The sequence below is a fragment of the Myotis yumanensis genome, unplaced genomic scaffold, assembly GCF_028538775.1.
Source record: "Myotis yumanensis isolate MYYU_CA2020_CCGP unplaced genomic scaffold, mMyoYum1.0.hap1 SCAF_6, whole genome shotgun sequence".
NCBI lineage: Eukaryota > Metazoa > Chordata > Mammalia > Chiroptera > Vespertilionidae > Myotis > Myotis yumanensis.
This window is the reverse complement of record NW_027223757.1, coordinates 20,644,116-20,667,630: the sequence shown is the minus strand read 5'-3', so window position 1 is coordinate 20,667,630 and position 23,515 is coordinate 20,644,116. Positions and strand designations below refer to the sequence as shown.

Below are 23,515 nucleotides of genomic sequence, written 5' to 3'. Positions count from 1 at the left end.
CTGGCAAGGGTGAAAAAACAACCTGTCAATATAATGACAGAACATATTCGCCAATGACCCATCCAATAAGAGGTTTATATCCAAAATTATAAAAAAGTCAGACCACTCAACACCAAAAAAACCCAAACAATCCAATTGAAAACTGGGCAAAAGACCTCAAAAGACACTTCTCCAAAGAAAACATACAGATAGCTAATAGACATGAAAAGATGCTCCATGTCACTAAAAATAAAATTTAAATTAAAACCACAATGAGATATCATCTCACATCTGCAAGAATGGCTATTATCAATAAATCAACAAACAACAAGTGTTGGTGAGGATGTGGAGAAAAGGGAACCCTAGTGCACTGTTGGTGGGATTGCAAATTTTTGTTGCCACTATGGAAACAGTATGAAGATTCCTCAATAAATTAAAAATAGAACCACCTATGACCCAGCAATTCCCCTTCTGGATATATAGGGTTAGCAAAAGTAGATTTACAGTATGAATATGCAAAACAGAGTTTTTTCTTCTATTATTTATTAATTATTGTATTATTTATTTGTATTATAAATGTAGACCTACTTTTGTCCACCTCTGTAAATATATATATATGTGTATATATATATATATATATATATATATATATATAAATCAAAACACTGATAAGGAAAGATATGCACCCCTATGTTCATTTCAACATTATTTACAAATAGCCAAAGTATGGAAGCAACCCAAGTGCCCATCAATAGAAGAGCAGATAAAGAAGATGTGGTCCATCTACACAATGGAATATTAGTGGGCCATAAGAAAGAATGAAATCTTATCATTTGTTGTAGGGACTGACCAGCAGACCCTGAGCAATGGATGAATGGATTACTCTGACACACGATTCTGTGAAAGAGAAGGCTAAGGGGCTGCTTGGCAGGAGACACCAAACAGCCCCGATTGCCTGCCTCCTTAGGCTTTTTTAATTTTTTTTAAATATATTTTATTGATTTTTTTACAGAGAGAAAGGCAGAGGGATAGAGAGTTAGAAACATCGATGAGAGAGAAACATCGACCAGCTGCCTCTTGCAACACCCCCTACTGGGGATGTGCACACAACCTAGGTACATGTCCTTGACCGGAATCGAACCTGGGACCTTTCAGTCTGCAGGCCGATGCTCTATCCACTGAGCCAAACCGGTTAGGGCTCTCCTTAGGCTTTTATTGTAATAACCACTTGAACTAGATACAATCAGCAAGGTAAGTATCCTTGAGAAAGTATATGCTTTTACAAGGTTGGGTCTAAAGACTAAACATAGAGATTCCAGCAAAACACCAGGGGGCTCAGACTTGTTTGGAAAACAAGGGGCTGCCACCTTCCGCAAGGCCCCCCTAGAGGCCCCCGACATTTCGGAGAATCCTCCTTACAGACTTTCCAACCAAGTCCCATGCTGCCCCACAATTTGTGACAGGATGGACCTAGAGGGCATTATGCTAAGTGATATAAGTCAGAACGAGAAAGACAAATACCATGTGATTTCACTTATATGTGGAATCTAAAGAACAAAATAAACAAAAAAAAAAAAGACAAATTTGAAACAGACTCATGGATACAGAGAACAAACTGAGGATTGCCAGATGGAAGGCATTTGGGGGGGCTGGGTGAAAAAGGTGAAGGGATTAAGAAATACAAATTGGTAGTTACTGAATAGTCACAGAGATGTGAAGTACAGCATAGGATATATAGTCAATGACATTGTAATAACTGTGTATGGTGCCAGCTAGATATAATTTTCTAACCACTATGCTATACACCTGAAACTAATATAAAATAATATTGAGTGTCAACTGTAATTGAAAATAATTTTTTTAAATTTAGATTTTCCTTATACAGTAGTTTCTCCTCATCCACAATTTCACTTTCCATGGCTTTAGGCACCTGTGGTGAACCATGGCCCAAAAATATTAAATGAAAAATTCCATAAATAAACAATTTATAAGTTTTAAATGTGATTTTCTGAGTAGTGTGATAACATCTCATGCCTTCTCACTCCCTCCTGCTCAGGACATGATTCATCCCTTTGTCCAGCTTTTTCATGCCATCAGTCACGTAGCCACCTACATTATCAGGTCCACTGTTGCAGTATTGTGTTCATGGAACCCTTATTTTACTTAACAATGGTCCCAAAGCCATTCACAAAACTTTTATCAAAGTATATTGTTATAACTATTCTATTTTATTATTGTTGTTATTAATCTCTTATTGTGCACAACTTACAAATTAAACTTTATATTAAGTGTTTATATAGGAAAAAACAATGTATATATAGGGTTTGCTACTATCTGTGGTTTTAGGCACCCACTGGGGGTCATGGAATGTACCCCTATGGATAAGGGGGGACTACTGTAAATGTAAGTGTCCCTTACAAAAGGGTAACTTCTACTCAGTTTTCAGAGTTTCTCCTGAGTTTACTCTTTTTAAAAAATAAGCAGCTCAAGATAATCCTTACATCAAAAAGGCATATTTTGGAGGGGCATATTCTGAACCCCTTCATGGGAAATTAGAAAACACATTTTCACTGAGTTAATTATGTCCTATAATAGAATATTTAATTGCATTATATAACAAAGTTGTCCTATCTCCAGATTTTTTAAAATTAAATTTATTGGGGTGACATTGGTTAATTGGATCATATAGATTTCAAATGTATATTTCTATGATACAAGATCTGTATATTGCACTGTGTGCCCACCATCCAAATCATCTTCTATCACCATATATTAGGCTCGCTGGATTTTTAATTACTCAGCCTAAACCTTGAGTCTGTGTTGGCTGTGCAATAACAACCCACAGTGCCAATGATTTCAAATGTGGAGGGTATTCGTTTGCTAGGGAGTTTGAACAACAGACTTTTATCTTCTCACAGTTCTGGAGGCTAGAAGTCCAAGATGAATCATCAGTGTTGGTTCTTTCTGAGGACTGTGAGAGAGCCTGTTCCTGGCTTCTGGCTGTTGACCCGCATTCTTTGGGGATCCCTAGCCTACAGAAGCATTACTCCCATCTCTGCCTTTGTCTTCACAAATTTCCTAATGGCCTCATTTAACCTGATTTCTCTGTAAGGATCCTATCTCCAAAGAAGGCCACATGCTGAGGTACTGGGGGTAGGACCTCAGCATAGGAATTTGAGGGTTGGGAGGGAGGACACAATTTAACCCTTAACAGTGGGGAAGAACAAAGCTTCTGACTGTACTATCAAACCCTGGTTCTGAGAAGCCTCTGCGTTCACAGACGACACAAGGCTGAGTGTCTATCCAGAGCAGGGCCCCGTGGACAGGGCACCACGTCCCCTGCCTTTGAGCAGAGCAGTGCTGCTTCTACCTTCTCAAATGAGATTTCCTGAAAAAGGAAAATTGGCCAGGAAGGGGAAAAGGAGAGTAGTGTAGTGGCTGTAGGGTTTCAGTTTTGCAAGATGAGAAAGTTCTAGAGATCTGTTTCATACATGTGCATGTAGTTAACACTACTGTATTGCGCACTTAAAAATGGCTAAGAATGTGGATTTTATGTGATGTGCTCTTTTACCACATTTTTTAAAAATTGTCAAATGATGCTTTGTATGAAGCACTAACAATGCCTTTAGCCTGTGCCAGCCCCGCGAGGTGACAGTAGCATCCACACAGGAGAAACACGTGCCAACCACATTCCACTCTCATTAGACGGCCACGTGTTCTTCATGCCATACAATTTCAAGAATCTATGAGAAGTAATTGTCCTGTTTTACGAAATTTTTTCCTTTGCCTCCTGATCGTGAATTTGATTTTCTTTTTTTAAAAAAGTCCTGTACCCTCCATTTTTATAATTTTTATTATGTTTGACTTTGGAAATGCCATAAAAAAGCCACAAAGAAGATAAAATAGTGCCACTGTCCACTGACTATATTCCTTTAGAATTAGAAGCCAAAACACAGTGTGTAAATACCAACTCCCAAACTTTGTTATTAAAAACTATTACACCAGGGGGCACTAGATTAACATAGAATAGGTCCCCCACCAAACGATTGACATTGGTTAGCTTTAGTGTAGCATTAGTACATAATTTAATCTAAAATAAAATGAGCCATTGTTTGTTTCAGAGCTGAGAATGACAATATTCACTAACTGAAGAATCTTTTCACATTACACATGGGATTTAATCTCTCTTTACATCTAAATTTCAACCTTGTTTGAATGAATCCTTGCAATACACATACACACAGACATGCACATGCTCACTCACACACGCAGACACACACACAAATGCCTGGTAAATACATACACATACCTCTCACTTGATCTAAAATAGCAATGAAGTCTCATAGTATTAAGCATTTTTCGTACCCATGTAATGTGTTTATTAGTAATTAGAAGCAGTTGTCAAAATAAATAAACTCTATTGGCGATGCAGCATGTCCTTAAAAAGATTATTCTTTTACATGGTTGTTTGGCTTAAAATCTCCCAGGGAATTACGTATTGTCATGAATGCACAGTTCATTCGAGCAGCCCTGCTGCTCCTGACTTTACACTTCCCCGTCCACAGAGTTATTTATAGAAACTAGCAGGCCAAATCAGCAAAATGTTCAGGAGTGAGAAAAAAAATATCTGGAAACATTCAAGTCCTCATTTCGAATATATCCAGTAGGTGTCCAAAGTATAAAATTTTGAATTTACGTAGCAGAAAAAAACCCAGTAAAGCTCTAATTAAAGTCCAAGGGGAAAATGTGCTCACAGTTCTAAGTCTCATACTAGAGATTGGGTATTCAACTCAACTTTGCAAAGGTAACCAGAAATATTACTGAATCTCTCCCCACTCCCATCGCACTAGACTAAGTTAAAAACAGTGTAGGGTCTGGGGATAGATGGATGTGCTTTTGTTGTTTTTAAATATATTTTTATTGATTTCAAAGAGAGGAAGGGAGAGGCATAGATAGAAACATCAATGATCAGAGAGAAACATTGATAGACTGCTTCCTGCATGCCCCCTACTGGAGACTGTGCATGTGCCCTGACAGGTTCACTCCTGGTTCATAGGTTGACACTCAACCACTGAGCCACATCAGCTGCATGATGGACGTGGTTTTAAATCCCAGACATCGATCGTCTATTTTCTCACCTCTAAATGGGATCAATATTGGCAACATATTTGGTATATTGTAATGACATTTTAAAGAAGATAATGTTTGTACATCATGCAGGTCAAATAATATGAAGTGTCAGATATCATTATTCTTTCCTTTCTTCTTTTTTGTCTTCTCTTTCCTCCCTTCCTAAATTCTCTGATTTCAAATAGTGTCAGACTTTTAAGAATAGCAAGCTTTATATGTTTAATATTTGGTTGTTTTTACCTGTCAACCTCTCCTTGCCCCTCCCTGGTCATCATGATCCCTACATTCACATTTACAAACTCACAGGGGAATTCTCAGGAGGCTGTACTCCAAGCACTTTGCACACTGTCTGGTGCAAACGAAGTAAATCAACCGGATTTAAATGTGTATTTCAAAGGTCACGTTCTTTTCCTGTTATTATCAAATTCAGCTCTACTGAGAACGCAATGATATCTTACATCTAACTGCCTTAGGTAGGGTTTTTAAGTGGGCAACAGAGCCCACTCCATTACTGTAAGGCATTCCAAAGGACAGAGGCAGCGCAGGGAATTGTGGAGATGGCTGCAGAATGGGGTGAGCTTCCAGGGGCAGCCGCTTCTTCCACAACAGGAAGCTGCCAAATCAGAAAGTCGCTGTCCCAGCTGCTGACACACCTGCTGCCATGATCTCCGTGGGCAAAACGGGCACCCAGAGCCTGTCTTTGCCGTCACATACACAGTGGTAGAACCTCTCTGAATGGTGGAGCTTGAGTTATAGCTGGAACTCTGCCTTTAGAGAGACTGGGGAATGTGATAAATGCAGTGGCTGGTTTTACAGCACAGGAAGGCACAGCAGAATGGTATTGGGGAGGATTTACTAGTGAAATGAGCCGATTCAGAGAATCTCTACATTCTTTTTCTATTTGGTTTATTTTCATAGTAGAGGCCTGTTGCACGAAGAGATTCGTGCAATAGGCCTTCCCTTCCCTTGGCCCCTGGCACCAGTTTTCCTCTGGCACCTGGGACCCAGGCCTTCGTTCTGGATGGGCTCCGGCCAGAGCCCCCCACCCCAGCCGTCAGGCTTTGCTGCTCCACTGATCCTGGGGCCGTGAGGCCTCGTGGCTCCGCTGATCCCCGGGCCCTGAGGCCTCGCTTCTTGGCTGGCTTGGGGTACGGTTGGCTTCCCTCCGCCACTTGGAGCCTAGTATGCAAATTAACCATCTTTGTTGGCGGTTAATTTGCATATTGCCCTGATTAGCCAATGGGAAGCATAGCGAAGGTATGGTCAATTACCCTTTTTGTCTTTTATTAGATAGGATACCGTAATAATTAAAGCTTCTGTAAACTTTGCTAAATACAAGTCAATGTCCTTTAACATTACCGGTGAGGAAAATGGTCTATTCAGAGGTTCAATAATGTGAAATTACATTTAGGTCTATTTTGAAATTATATATCTTGAATATTTTTACAAGTAACTAAATTCAGCAATATCATATTACCTTGTTCTTTAGATGGGACTCTATGTCATACTGGTACGGATGAACTACAGAATGTTAAACACTGAGGAAGAGATGAGTCATCGAATTATTGTTTTCAATGATCCTTTTTCATAGGTATTTGTTTAACCTCGGAAAAGAGCTAGAATACTGTTCCTCTAGTACCTTGGATTTTAAAAGGCACCTGAAATTCCTTTCTATCCCGGGATAATTCAAAATATACTATAAGCAGGAATATTATCAAAGGAAGGATTGCTACAGTTTTCTACAAAGTAGGATGATTATTGAACAATTTTTCAGGTTTTATTTAACCTCTACTGGGCCCATTATGTCAGTCTATGACCTTTACAAAATTATTGAAGACATGCCAAAATGAGAAAGACTGTCAGCACACCCAACAGAAAATTTAGAGTAAATGTGGTTGTTTTGATATGCTAAATAACTTCCCACGTCTGCTTTTTATATCTGATTTATGTTCTCTATAATTTCCATTAGAATATCACAGATTGGAGGTAATATTGGGTTTGCAGAGCACAGTGAACTTGGAAATTATTTAAATGGTTTAAATTTCTACTCCTAAAACCCTTTCCTCACCCCCCTTCATTTTTCCTCTCAGAAAAGAGCCTTTATAATGCTTCAAAGCACTGTGCTAGGCTCTACTTGAAAGCTGAAAATAGTCCAAATAGGTGATAATAGAAAAAATGGTTTGGATACCATCTGAGAGCATAATGATTAATCCAATCATTTAAATAATGCAGAACAATGAATACATGTTCCCCTGAACAGAAATACCTGATTTAAAACCCATCCAGCCCTAGCTGGTTTGGCTCAGTGGATAGAGCGTCGGCCTGTGGACTAAAGGGTCTCAGGTTCTATTCTGGCCAAGGGCACATGCCCGGTTGCGGGCTCGATACCCCCTCCCCGGTAGGAGGTGTGCAGGACATAGCCAATCAATGATTCTTTCTCATTATTTCTATCTCTCTATCCCTCTCCCTTCTTCTCTGAAATCAATAAAAATATTTAAAAATAATAATTATAAATAAATAAATAAATAAATAAAACCCATCCATATCCAGCATGGCTGGTGTGGCTTATTGATTGAGTGTCCACCTATGAACCAAAAGATCACTGTTGATTCCTGGCCGGGACACATGCCTAGTTGCAGGCTTGATCCTCAGTAGGGGGCATGCAGGAGGTAGCTGATCAATAATTCTCTCTCATCATTGATGTTTCTATCTCTCTCCCTTTCCCTCTTCCTCTATAAAATCGATAAAAATATATTTAAAACCTATCCATTCCTAGCAGCATCTGGACCTGGCAGCTGTCTGGAAGGGCCACATAATAGGAACTGAGCTCTTCAGTGGAGGGATGCAAACAATCTGGTGCTACCTTCCAATGAGATGGCTGGGAAAATCAATATTCCAACCCCCTCTCCCCCCCTGTTCTTCAATAGCTTGCTGCCATCTACTATTGGCTGAACTTAACTACACACAGAAGCAAGGATGCCATCAACCAAAAATGCAGTCCTAGGGCACAAAGCCAGAGTGAAGAGTGAAATCTGGTACAGCAAAAAGAAGATTTGATGAGCATGGCCTTTATTTGTGCCTGCCTGGCAATTCTTCATAGATCTAATTTGATCCTTACCAAAACTTACTAAGTAAAGATTATTTTCTGCAGTGTATAAATGAGAAAAAGGGAGGCTTAAATCTTTTACTATTATCCAGCATGTCCATCATAATAATAGTTTGGAGAGGGGGAAAATCTAAGTATATGCAGAAAAGAAAGCACTAGAAAAAATTAGTTTCCATTAATGATAAATTGCTTTAGCAATGTTTACATTGAAGGGAGTTTCTTAAACTAGCAAAGAGTATATATATTAATCTACAGCAATTAGTATATCTGATGGTAGAAATGTAGAGACATTGCTTTTAAACCAAGAACAAATAAAAAAAAAATGTCTACTGTATTGCTTTTATTTAATATTTTAATGCAAGTCAAAGCTACTGCTAGCAGTCTTAGCTATTGCAGGAAGAAATATATAGGAATTAAAAAAGAAAAAACGCCAAAACCGGTTTGGCTCAGTGGATAGAGCGTCAGCCTGCGGACTCAAGGGTCCCGGGTTCGATTCCGGTCAGGGGCATGTACCTGGGTTGCGGGCACATCCCCGGTAGGAGGTGTGCAGGAGGCAGCTGATCGATGTTTCTCTCTCATCAATGTTTCTAACTCTCTATCTCTCTCCCTTCCTCTCTGTAAAAAATCAATAAAATATAAATAAAAAAAAAGAAAAAACCACAAAATGAATAAAAAATGTAAGGATTGAAAAAGAACAAAAAAATCAAACAAAAAACTGAAACTGGGGTAATGAAGAGGCAGCATAATTGAATGGTTAAAGAACACAGGCTCTAAAGTACTACAGATCTTGTCTTGAACTGAGCTGCTCCACTCTCAAATCGTGTGATCTTGGCTAAGTGACAACATCACAGACCCTCGCATGATAAATGAGTATTAGCAGTATGAGATATTATGGTTGTCTACACAGAAAACCCAAGAAACTTTATAGATAACAGTACTGTATTACATGAAGATATACCCATATTAAGACTTACTTCAAAACTGTAATAATTAAGACAATGTGACAAGAAAAAACAAAATGGAAGAGAAGAGATACCCCAGGAGCAGATTCATACATATTTGGTTATTGACATTGACAGAGGTGTCAATACTGATCAGTTTTGGAGTATTAGGGTTCAGGAGTATTAGGACAACTGGTTATTCATACAGAAAAATGTGAAATTGGATTCCTACTTCAGACCATAAACAAAAAAATCTCTACGTGTATTAAAGACCTACAATTAAAAATAAAACTTCAAGCATTGAGTAAAAAATATATATCTTTGTGGCTTTAGGTCAGAGGGATTTTCTTAAATGAGATGCAAAATATACACTTCATAAAGTAAAGGATGATATGCTTATCAGCATCAAAATTAGTGACCTTTGCTTAATAAAGGACTACATAAACAAAGTGAAAAGATAAGATATATAATGAAAGCCTAATATGCTACGTGTCTGTTCATCCATTTGTCCGTTCAACCAATCAAAGCATAATATGCTAATTATATGCCAAAGTTGCTCAACCGCTCCTTATGACATGCACTGACCACCAGGAGGCAGACGTTCCGACTGGTAGGTTAGCTTGCTGCTAGGGTCTGGCCAATCGGGATTGAGCAAGATGGGCCAGACATGCCCTGGAGCCCTCCAGCGGTTCCTCCCCGACTGGCCAATCTCCCGCATCTCTCCCAGGCCCCAATCTTGCACCAGTGGGGTCCCTCGGCCTGGCCTGCATCCTCTCAAAATCCAGGACCTCCAGGGGATGTCAGAGAGCCAGTTACAGCCCGATCCTACAGGCCAGGCTGAGGGACCCCACAAATTCATGCACCAGGTCTCTAGTAAGCTATAAACTGGGAAAGAGATTTTTTGCACTATGTATAGCTGACAAATTATAGAAGGGTTTTTTCTGTTTTTTTTTTTTTCCTTTTGTTTTTAACATTAAGACATAATACCTCTCAGTCATGAGATGATGAGAGTAAGATATTTTAATAGGCTTTTTACACTACTTAGGTCTCTAAGGGAATAATAACGGTGCCTTCCACAGCTATACTCTGAGTTCTTCCTGTTGCTTTAGTGTACAGTGTGCATTTTGATTTCACTCCCACCTGAGAGTTATTTTCTCTCCCGCCCACAGCAACGCTCACTGCTATGGGCTAATTAACTAGGCAGGTTGCAACATTGCCACCTGAAGCCATTAGCATGTGCTATGAGTCAGGGATGCAGAACAGGGCTCCAGAGGAGGATGTTTTGAATAAAAAGAGCAACACCACAGTGACCCCAGAAGTAGTATCTGGGTTCCAGAGTCTTGCTGGAGATAGTTTGGTATTATAGAGTGACAGGAAGTAAGAAGAGAGAGGTAAATAATCCAAGGTATATGGCAAAGGACTAGCAATGTCTTCCCTTAATAAAACATTCACTCAGTAAAAATTCTGCTATAAATGGTCCATGTGATGGTTACCTTGAGAACAAATGAAAATGGACCCTTTACTGACAACGATGGGAACCAATGAGATACAGAATGTTCTCCACTTCGCCTCCATCATTTAGGAACTGAACAAGTTACTTAAGCTCTTTATAGCACAGATTCCTCATCTTTAAAATGAGGCTGAGGATAGTACATACCTTAGTAGATTTTTGTAAAGATTAAGTGAGGTTATGAATGTAAATAGGCAGATCACATGCCTAACACATACTAAGTGTTCAGTAATATCATCATCATCATCATCAATCCCAGTGAGTTCTGTATACCCTTTCTATCCTTAGAAAAATCTGAAAAAAATTTTAACACTAAATATAAAATATAATTAAATAAAGTAGATTTAAAATTTTTTTCTGAAAACTTTCCCAACGCACATTTTATTGCCTGAGTAAAAGAAAATGCCTCTTTATCAAATGTACTTTGAAATGTACCAGGAAGACAACCCACCGATTGGAATTAATGTGCTGTCTCTTTTTCCCCTAAGTTAGCTATCTTGTCATCTGACAAGTTCTAAACCTTTCAGTGTTACGACAAGCTGAGACTCTCACAGCAGAATCTAAAACTGCAAATATAAGAGGACATTGATAATTGGTTGCATCGGTGTTAGAAGAGATGAAGGTAACACTGCCTGATCATATTATCCCTAATTTTAAATTTACAGGTCCATGCATCATACACGTGAATATATTAGATGTTGTGTTGTTAGTGTCCTGGGGGAAGGAAAGGTGTTTCACTTATTTTTGAGTTTCTGGCACCTAATTTTACATTTACCAGTTAGAAAGTTATCTGCTACTTGTTAAGGGAACAAAATAGTTTCTAAATGTTAAGTACTCATGACAGTTCTCACACGACTGTATGAACTATTAAATAAAAGCTTCATGAATGCACCATGTTCCGAGTCTAAAAAAAAACTTAATATGTTGTTTATTATCTTTGATTTTATTACCAAAAAGAGTAAGGCAAAATTGAGTAGAATAAAACTGAACATTCTATTTATAAAGTATTTCTTTTTCTTAAATTTTTTTTTATTTTTCAATGATAGTTGGCGTACAATATTATATTAGTTTTGGGTGTACACCCCAGTGATTAGACATTATGTAACTTACTAACTGATCATCCTGAGAAATCTCACACACGTCAAATGAATGGCATAGACTGTGAAGATATTTGGAGTCCAGGAACAAAGTGAGTCTGATAGGGCCTTGAACTAATCAGACAATCATTGTCTTTGAATTTTGTCCACTCTGGAGTCTTTATTATCTATTTCATTTGGAAGCATTGTCCTTCACTTCTTGCCCCTTGTCATTATACTGTACTGTTGGACTAGAGAATAAAAAATTTTTATAGAGTTTTTTCTCTTGAAATCAACCTAATTCACTGATATTTGAAATATAATCTGAAGTCAAACAAAAAAACGGTTCTCTTAGGCAGACCATCATAGCCTTTTATGAATAATACAATTAGTCCAAACATTCATGTGTAATCTTTTCTTTCTTTCTTTCTTTCTTTCTTTCTTTCTTTCTTTCTTTCTTTCTTTCTTTCTTCCTTCCTTCCTTCCTTCCTTCCTTTTTTCTTTAAAAAAAATCTTTATTGTTGAAAGCATTACATAGGTCCTCCTTTCCCCCCAATTAACCTCTTCCAGCCCACTCTCACCACTCCTCAGGCCCTCACCACCCCATTGTCTGTGTCCATGGGTTATGCATATCATGTGTAGTCTTAAAGTAGCTAGAGACAATTCATTTTGCATTCATGATGAATTCATTAGGATACTTTCAGCAGCTAGTAACAGGAAAAACAACTGAAATTGACTTGAAAAAATAAGGATATCTATTAGCTCACATAGTAGGAAAGATTTCTGTGTTGCTTAATTTCACAGTTCAATGATATAAACAAGTACCCAGGTCTCCCCTACGCCATCTACAGTGTCAGTATGAATTTTCTGTTATCTTCAGTGGGAAAGACAAAAAACTTAGTTTCTCTTCCCATAGTTTTCTCTTAAGAGTCTAACTTCAGCCCTAGCTGGTTTGGCTCAGTGATTAGAGCATTGGCCCACAGACCAAAGGGACCAGATTCAATTCCTGGTCAAGAGCATATACCTGGATCCCAGCCTGAGTAGGGGCATGTGCAGGAGGCAACCAGTCAATGTGTCTCTCTCACATTGATGTTTCTCTCCCTCTCTCTCTCCTCCCTCGCTCCCTCCCTTCCACTTTCTGTAAAAACCAATGGGAAAAATATCCTCAGGTAAGGATGAACAAAATAACAACAACAAAAAAGAGTCTACATAACTTCATTTTCAGATGACCTTGGTAAGCATCTCCTTGCTTGTCATTGACTGAAATTGTTCTGGGCCTGGCCACTATCGAAACTTTATTTACTGGGGTGTGCGGGGGGATTATTATGGTCAGTTTAGGTTAATTGGTTGAGGTGGAATAGATGTTGGTGAGTAAGCAACAATGTCCAATACATATAGTGGATTTGGGATTTTATTTTAATCTTTAAGTTATTCTTCACTCATTTCTATTTTATTTCATTTTATTGGCTAGGCCCTCAACTCTTTTCAACATTGAAATAAAGATCTTAACCAACTACATCTGTGACACAGTAAGAGGTTAAAAAAGGTTCTATTATAGTGACCTCAACATTTTTCCACCCCAGGCACACCTGAAACTATAATAATTTAACAACATAAGAGATCATGGGATCTCTCATCTATACTTTTTTGGTGATCTCATCCAATATAATGATAGATATATGAACTATTAATTAATGATGCTTAAATTCTTATCTCTAGCAATTACCTTTCCTGACACCCAAGTCTTATTAAAGAGCTTAGTAACATCTTCACTTAAGTAACTGATATCTCAAACTTTGAACATTTGTAACTAAACTCTAACTCTTCCCTCCAAGTTGTTACCATACAAAATCATTCCTATCTCTATAAATGTCCTTCTAGACAAATTCAGACGATCTGATCATATTTCAAGCCTGGTCTGTGTGCTTTAACCTTAGACTTCATCGGAGTACTTACTGGCTTGGGACAGTAGACACCTGTTCATGTGTTAATAAAGAATTGCTTGAGTTTTTAATTCCTTGGGAACTCTTGGAGAGTAAGAATTCCTAGCAGAACAGGATTTATGTATTGCAGGCATTTTACAAAAACAACAAATTCACAGAACCCTACATTCCTCATTCAATTTCAGTTAGTCTCCCTAAGTTCTGAAAAATGGCAGGAGGATAGTTTACTTTTCAAGTATCAAAAGAAGTTCATTCTGCTCACTGGGAATCTGCCTTTGTTTCAAGAAGGGAGAGATTCCATATCATGATGTGGGAAATTTATAACACTGATGGAAGAAAAAGTATCACTGAGTAACAAGATATTTCACAAATTTGAATTTAGAAATATAACCTGCTAGAAGTCATGAAGCTCTTCATTGCTTTAAAACAGTTTGACAGCAGCCAGAACAGGGTAGATCTACCTAAGATCATTAAATGTGCTCATCTTATTTTCTTTCTGTCATTTATGCTCCACTTACTCTAAACATTTTTAAATTATTCATTATACTTCAGAGAAACTATTCAAAAGAAGTGTCTTTGCATATCACTCATAAAAGCAAAGGCAGTCCCCACAATTCCCAGCTTTATCTAGTAACCCTGCAGGAGCCCCCACACCTCTGACAGCCTTCCTCTCTACCATGTACCCTGCCACTAATTTGGGCAACTTTTATTTTTTATTTATTATTATTATTATTATTTTAAATTCTCACCTGAGGATATTTTTCCATTGATTTTTTCAGAGAGAGTGGAAGAGAGGGAGAGACAGAGAGAAATATTGATGTGAGAGAAACACATATATTGGTTGCCTCCTGCACAAGCCCTGACCAGGGCCCGGTCCAGGGAAGAGCCTGCAACCGAGATACATGCCCTTGACTGGAATCGAACCCAGGACCCTTCCGACCGATGCTCTATCCACTGAGCCAGACCGGCTAGGGCTGGGCAACTTTTATATCTATGTAGGAAATTTATCACGCAGACATCTCAGTTCCTGGATCTTATCCGTAAATTGAGAGTCCTCACAAAGCCAAATAAATTAACAAAATTAATGCATTAGAAAGCAAACAGAAATATAGAACTAAAAAAAAAATAAAATAAGAGCTTTATCTTTCAAAAAGACCATAAAGAAAAAATAGCTAAGATTAACAAAGAAAAAGACATAAAATAAAACGTACAACTTTTTGAAAGTTGGCAATTTAAAAATGAGTAAAACTACAGATAGGCATACAGTTGGGAGATCATAATAAAGTATCATGTATAGCTTTTGGCCAACAAATTGGAAGATCTAAATGAAATTGCTGATTTTATACAAATATACATTTTAAAAATTGACTCAAGAATAAATAGAAAACATGAGTAGACCAATTATCAGTGAAAAATTTGAAAAACTTAATCAAACATCCACCTTAAAAAGATGTGTCCTCTCCAAAGAACAGATGACTCCGGTGTTATTTAAATTATTGCTGGATATACAAAGGTGAAAACCTTTCCCATTTATTCTAGAAAACTAGCATGCTCTTATACCAAATCTGGTATAGGTCACACAAAAAACAAAGTGTAGATCAATTTCATTTATGAATATGGTGCTTTCTTACACAATAAAATTTTGGTCGAACTTCTATTCCAAAACAATACCAGTTTCCTTTCTCTTTTTTTGTAAATTCCCACGTTGGGGTATGAGGGAAGGTTAAGCAGCAAGTAGAATTTGGAACTTTAGGAAAGGAGGCCAAGGCAAAACCTAAAATGTAGCTGTAAATAAATTCTGAGGGGTTTACCAATGACTTGGAAATGATCACCGCCAGGCTTAAGAAAAAGGGGGGGGGGGTGTTTTGTGATTTATTAGCCCATAAAACAAATACTGATGATTGGAAGTTCATTTAGATCCTAGAGATTGCAACGTAGAGACCCAGGTCTTTGGGGGGAAATACTCTTTACTTTAACTCTACAGTTTCCATAGAGTAGAATTAAATGTCTGGTTCTCAGTCTTGAGGTCAACACATCACAGTGGTCAAGTCAGTGACTGCCTCTTAGTTTTATCTAACACAACTTATTTTTTCTGGATCATGCTCAGAAAATTTGATCCCAGGGGGAGTGGGTAGCAATATAAACACAAAAGTACTTCCTAATAGCTGATTCCAAAGTGCAAGAGGAAGACTGTCAAATTGAAGTGGAAAAGCTTTAGAAATCAGACACACCTCCCCTCCCCCCAACACACACATACCAAACCATGCCATGGCTAGGATGTCCTGAACAGATTATAGAAGCCCACTAGGTTGCCGCAGAAACCTCTCCCACCCTACGTGCTCTCTTGAAACACAACCTTGTCACTCCCCCATCAATAACTGGAGTCTATTTTCCCTCTTCTTAAATCTGGGCTGACCCTGTGGCTTATTAGTTGATAAACTTTTACTTTAAATATTAAGTTATAGAAGAGTTGCAAACATAATACAGTGGGTTGCTGTCTACCCTTCACCCAGCTTTTCATAATGCTAACATCTTACATAACCAGGATACATTTCTCTGATCTATTTTGATCAATAGAATTCAATGGTGGAATGTAATTTCCTAGACTGGGTTTGGAATGCTCTTCCTTAGAGTCCAACTTCCACAAAGTTAAAAGCCTTGGCAACCACATCAGAGACCCATTAGTGAAGAGCCAAGCCCCCAGCTGACAATCACAACTGAGCTTGCCCCTGCAGCTAGCACCAATGGCCAGCAATGCCAGTAAGGCTATTTTAACCCTTTCAGCCATCCCAGCACCCTAGCTGACACAGAATGCAGGGCAACCACCTGGTCAACCCATAGAATTGTGAGAAATGATAATACATTATTATTGCTTTAAGCCACTAAGTTTTGAGGTAGTTTGCTATACACCAATACAGAACTGAAACACCAACTCTAACTAGTTTGACACTTGTGCTGTGCACTAAATAAAACTAATCCAGACAAGAAAGAAGGGGAAAGGATACAAAAAGAAGCTGAGATAAGCAGCATTTTATCCCTCTAATTTAAGAATGCTAGTCTCTTTTATTATCAGACTACATATAAAGCAAAGGTGTTTTTAAGTGATAAACCTCAGCTTTTGTAATGGGGACTCAAAGATCAATCTGACTAGCAGAAAAGGGCTGAAAGAAGCCTTTGAAATTCCGATTTGAATTAAATGAAATGCACATGCTTGCCTCTTCAAAAATATTTTTAAAAGAATCTGCCGACAACTGAACTACTTTGGCTAGTTTAGTATAAATCCTGACAGAGTGTATCTTTTCTTGTAATGCAAGTGCCCAACTTAAGCTTTGATTGCCCAGGCATCCACTTCAAGGATGGCTATCTTTGTAAACACACAGGAGCCAGGCCAGCTGCCCTGCCTGAGGCTCCTTGTTTTAGAGATCTTGGTTGATTTCAATAACTGACCATTTGGGCCACCTGTTTTTTTGCTTCTCATGCTTCAAATTCCCACTCTTACGTTTTTATATTCACCAATAAAGAGTGAGCCTTCCAAATCTTAGGACCCCACCCTCTACTCCAATCAAAGCAGAACCCCAAGCCCATTCTCCTTCCTTTCTCTCTCCCTTCCCTTCCCCTCCCTCTCCCCCCTTCCCTCCCCCTCCATGACCTCCCTATGTGGCCCCAAGGTGTGTGCAATTTCCAGGGCCTGTGAGTATTAAGCCTGTATCTTTTCCAAGTTTCCTGGTGGTTACTGCTGAAGGACATCTTGTAATTATAATAAGAACCGCAAGGGCCTGTCTAGCCACAACATTGGTACTGATAGGCCAAGGCCAGCACAAAACAGTCCCACATTCCTCTAAGCTTAGCGATGAGATCAAATGGCAAATAAACATGATCCTTTGTGAACTTTTTCTCAATTAGCTAGATTAGAAGCCAGCAAACTTTTTACTGTCAAGAGCCAGAGAGTTTAAAGGATTTGCAGGCCAACAGGCAAAATCGAGGCTATTCTATAGAAACTTATATAACAAGAGAGATATTTTTTATTGATGAAATTCAAAGTATTTTAATAATAATAATTGAGTATACTTTTTTAAATATAGGTGAGTAGAATTCTCTTTGTAGGGCAAATGGTACTTGCATTTGAACCCCAATTAAGGAAAATTGGGGTTCAAATGCAAATACCATTCTTAGCTCATGATCATATAAAAACTTGTTGGGAGAGGCAAATTTGCCGTGGGCCCTGAACATTCCTGCACATCCTTGCTAGAATGGCCACAATGCAAGGCTTGACTATCTTTACCGGATCGTTCTCAGGACTGTGTTTGCAGGAGCAACCTTAAGGGATGAGGTACCTCTTTCCCCAGACTAAGAGTATCTATATATACAAAATCCTAATATGCAAGTAGACTGAACGGTGGAACAACCGAACAACTGGTTGCTATGACGTGCACTGACCACCAGGGGGCATGTACAGAACATGATGGGCGTTGGCTGCAGCGGGATGGTGGAGCAGGTAAGCAGGGGTGCCAGACCAAGGCAGGGCCCTGGTTACTGTCATTAGGGCGAGCCTCTGGTGGTTACCAAAAATTCTTTGCTACCATGCGCCATGGTCCCACCCGGCGCTCACACCTGCTGCTGGTGCTGGCCCCGCTTGCACCCGCTGCCAATTGCTTGGCACCATCAGTAGGTGCGAGCAGTGGCTGCGGCCCCAACCTCCTCTGAGGGCTTCTCCATCTCCCCCTGCTCCTGAGGGGCAATTGGGGCAGCAGCCACCACTTGCAGCCACTGACAGCACCAGTCTCGCTCACACCCGCTGCTGGCACCGGCCCCAATCACTCTGTGCCATCACCATGTGGGAGCGGTGGCAGCAGGAGCAGTGGCTGCCAGCAGACAGGGGACCTGGGGCTTCAGCAGGAGGGGCCAGGCGACGGTGCAGAGGATGGGCCGAGACCTGCCCTTGTGCCCACCACAGCCCTTTCAAGGTGCACAAATTTGTGCACTGGGCCCCTAGTATTCTATAAAAGTGGTAGATTCTGCCCTGCTGGCATGGCTCAGTGGTTGAGTACTGACCTATGAACTAGGAGGTTGTGGTTTGATTCCCACTTAGGGCACATGACCAGGTTGCAGCCTAATCCCCAGTGGGGGATATTCAGGAGGCATCCAATCAATGATTCTCTCTCATAATTGATGTTTCTTTCTCTCTTTCTCTCTCTCTCTCTCTCTCTCTCTCTCTCTCTCCCTTCCTCTCTGAAAAAAAATGTCAACTGGCTTAAAAAGATTAAGTGGTATATTCTGCATGATCAGTGTTCATTTTCTGTAATGAAACTCAGTGTATCTGCAGGCATCTATCCTGGGCTCTTTGCATTGCCCCTGAAGGACTTGAGGGGCATGGGAAACTGACACAAGTGAACGTTAAGGTCTGCCTACTGTTTTTACTGCGGGTGACAATATTCTTTATCTCTGCTCCAGGAGTCTCATGTCTTCTGTCATCACCCATGATAACCTGTTAGCTTGAAAGTAGGATAAGGTCTCAGACCCTTCACAGTTCTTGCCATGAACCTATGATATAAGAGCTAAAGGACAGAGCACTACTTTAATTTTTTTCAGGTCTTAACAAATGATGGTATAGGTCCCATCTTTGATTTGTCTTTGTTCTGTGTCTCCATAGCCATTGCTATGATTCAGTGAGAAACAACTTTATTATCCCACCAGCATTGTTTGTACTCTATTTACTCAATTCTGCTTGTAAATTGGCCAGATTTTGCCCCCTTAGGTCATATTCTTCCTTACAACAACATTCCCATGCTATCAACATTCTATTTGAAATATCTTTCTGCATTACTGTATTACCTGGGTTTAAAAAAATGTGACAAAATTAGCTGAATCAGATAAATTCATATTCCATGGCAAATGATGCCAAATCAGCATTAAAATCTTTGTACATAAAACGTTATTTTACTAAAATTTTAGGCACACTAGATCAGCTATCTTCCTTTCTCAAACTTAGTTTTTTGTGTTATTCCTCACCCCGCACAAGACTATTTACTAAAATCTAATGGATCAGAGGAGAAACCAAGATGGCAGCATAGGTAAACAATGGAAATTGTTGCCTCGCACAACCACTTCAAAAATACAACTAAAAGACAAAACGGACATCATCCAGAACCACAGGAAGGCTGGCTGAGTGGAAATTCTACAACTAGAAGGAAAGAGAAAAGCACACTGAGACTCAGAGGAGGTGGGGAAGTGCAGAGGTACAGAGGTGCATGTGGAAAGGGCTGGTAACTGAGGACGCGACTATCTTTTTCAATCGGGAGGGAGTCTTAAGCTCCCGACTGTGTCTGGCATCGGTCGGAACTCGAGGGCAGCTTTCTCTCAGAGGTGCTTGCAGCGATTACCTGGACACTGAGATGCAGGGCCTCTTAGGGTAGGACTGAGGAGCAGCCATAGCTGCTTGCTCTGCCCTGTTGATCCCCTGAAACCCCGCCCCACCCAAGCTGTGCGCAGAGGCTTTTCCATATGAAAAGCCTGTCCCTTTGCAATCTAAAATTACCTAACAAACTGCAGCTGGGTCAGAGAGACCCAGAACTTCCAAAAGAAGGCCCAAGGCCCCACAGCAGCTTGCATTGCTTCACAGCTGGGCCTCATCTGGGTACCTCCAAACCCCAAACAAAGAAGAGGAATCTGCAGATATCTCCATAGCTCCTGCTGGGTAGCCTCAGGCAGAGGCGAAATTAGCACCTCCTTAGAGATCCAAGAGCCAGTGTACCCAGTGGTCAGAGTGGGACCATCCAGATTACAACTCCTCAGATCCATAAGGGACACACTCAGGGGACAGACTCAGTGAGTACCAAAGCCCCACTGAAGCAAGTCTTGCCCCAGAAGGGTGTCTCCAGCACAGAAGTTCTCCCACTGCAGACACAGCTGATTCTCACAGCCAATTGGCCTGGAGGTCAATTCCTCCCAATGATACCTACAACAATCAAGGCTTAACTACAACAAGACTATGCACAAAGCCCACAAAGGGGTGCACCTAGAGTGTCCACCTCAGGTAATGGGGGAGGCTGAGCCACTGGGCCCTATAGGACACCTAGCACAGAAAGACACTCTATCAACACAGGGAAGCATAAAAAATGTGGAGACAAAGAAACAGGTCACAAATGACAGAAATGGAGGAAAGCAAACTACTGGGTATAGAGTTCAAAACCAAACTTATAAGGTTTTTCAAGAATTTTCTAGAAACCGCCGATAAATTAAGTGAGACTCTCAAGAAATCTAGTGAGACCAACTAGAAATTAAGCATACATTGACTGAAATGAAGAATATTATACAGAGTTCCAACAGCAGACTAGAGGATCGCAAGAATCAAGTCAAAGATTTGAAATACGAAAGCAAAAAACACCCAACCGGAAAAACAAAAAGAAAAAAGAATCCAAAAATATGAAGATAGTGTAAGGAGCCTCTGGGACAACTTCAAGAGTACCAATATCTGAATTATAGGGGTGCCAGAAGAAGAGAGAGAGCAAAATATTGAAAACCTATTTGAAGAAATAATGACAGAAAACTTCCCCTACCTGGTGCAAGAAATAGACTTACAAGTCCAGGAAGTGCAGAGAACCCCAAACAAAAGGAATCCAAGGAGGACCACGCCAAGACACATCATAATTAAAATGCCAAGAGCAAAAGACAAAGAGAGAATCTTAAAAGCAGCAAGAGAAAAACAGTCAGTTACCTACAAGGGAGTACACATACGACTGTCAGCTGATTTCTCAACAGAAACTATGCAGGCCAGAAGGGAGTGGCAAGAAATATTCAAAGTGATGAATACCAAGAACCTACAACCAAGATTACTTTACCCAGCAAAGCTAACATTCAGAATTGAAGGTCAGATAAAGAGCGTCACAGATAAGAAAAAGCTAAAGGAGTTCATCACCACCAAACCAGCATTATATGAAATGCTGAAAGGTATCCTTTAAGAAGAGGAAGAAGAAGAAAAAGGTAAAGATACAAATTATGAACAACATATACACATCTATCAACAAGTGAATCTAAAAATCAAGTGAATAAATAATGTGATGAACAGAATAAACTGGTGAATAGAATAGAAAGGGAGTGGACTGACTATTCTCTGGGGGGGTGGGAGGGGGAGGGGTGTGGGGGGTGCAGGAAGAGACTGGACAAAAATCATACACCTATGGATGAGGACAGTGGGGGGGGGGGGGGATAAGGGCAGAGGGTGGGGTGGGAACCGGGTGGAGGGGAGCTATGGGGGGGGGGGGAGAGGAACAACTGTAATAATCTGAACAATAAAGATTTAATTTAAAAATAAATAAGTAAATAAAAATAAAATCTAATGGATCAGTTTGGAAAAAAAAGCTAAGATTCATAACCAGGAGTTTGTACAATTTTATCAGTGTACAATATACAATGTACAATGATGAAATTCTAGAAAATATGACAGCAGAAACCTTGCTGTTTCTCAAATGGCCACACTTTGTTTGTCTTAATGCTGAAAAGAATGCTATTTACTTATTTATTTATATGAATGACTCATAGTTGCGGAACTTCTGTTATTCTCGGTCCATTTTTGTTTCCTCTTGTTGTTTTTAATTCCAAGTGTCTAAAAACTAGGTAATAAATCAAAATGGCTAGAGGCCCTCCTACCAGGAATCCTTTTTTGTTTTTAAACGACAGTGAAACATTGACATTCCAGTCACTTAGCTGTAATAACATAACACATCCACCCCCTGAATTGCCCATGTTGCTCCCCCTGAATTGCTTCCCACTGTAGCACAGCTCAGCCTGCCAAGGTACAGAAATATGAAACTCATTTCACATTTCATTCCTCCCCTCTGTTCAGAATTCCCTTCAGATTCTAAAAAGCAAGAAACCTGCCAAGCTGATCCCATTCTAACCCTTAAAAAAAACAAGTAGACTCTATATTTAGAGGGCATTTGAGATTTGAAATCATCATCCTAAATCACCAGTATAGCTTTTCCTCTTGGGTCCCTTTAACTATAGTAGGTCATTTTCCAGAGCTGCACAGGCATGTAAGACAAAGCAGAGAGAACATGGTATTTAGAGGGTAAAGAGGAGATTCATGTGAAGGTAGAACCAATCAATGAAATAGACAAGTAGGACAATGCTTCACCTTTATAGAAATCAGTGTTAGATCAGGCAAATCTCTTTCCAGACCCACACGATAGGACAGAATTTAGAGAGAACAGAACCAGCTGAGTTTAGGGGATGGAGATTTTGTAATCTGATCTTGCCTTCCGCTCACATCAAACATTGTGCTCCCTTCAGTGCATTTCACTGGAACCAAGCAAGGCTCTCCTCCTGAGGCTATTTTATTTCTACTTGAGGACAGTAGCCACTGAGAGGAGCGGTGGTGATTTGTGCATCAGTGAGCTCACTCTGAATTCTCGAAGTCCTGATTTTCTATCATCTTATTTACATAGAAAACCCAGTTGGAGAGAGATATAGTGCGTGCCTCTTTATCTAGAATCAAAATCCTCAGAAAAGCAGAACAAATTGACTGGGATAAACAATAACAGCATTATTTGGAATGATGACCATGGAGCACAACCAGAAGATCTAAAATTTCTCTTATCCCTGAAAAAATAAGTTGCAAGCATTGAATTTTAGTGTGAAGAGCTGATTTAATATTTTCAAATTATTTGAAAATTGGTCATTTGTTCACTTAGTCAACAAATATTTATTCTTATTTTATTGAGGGACAATGGACAAAATCATTTAAAAAGTAGACTTAAGATGAAGATCCTTATAGGAGCTAAGCAGATAGAAGACACAAAAAGAACTTGGACCATGAGCCTGACTGAAGTAGG

The 23,515-nt window shown here is 39.6% G+C and overlaps 1 long non-coding RNA gene across 1 annotated transcript in view; it reads right to left on the bottom strand.

Annotated features, from left to right (window-relative positions):
* Positions 1–23,515, bottom strand: part of LOC139012166 (uncharacterized) — a 43,878-nt gene that overhangs the window by 5,317 nt on the left and 15,046 nt on the right. The gene's annotated exons all lie outside the window — the stretch shown is intronic.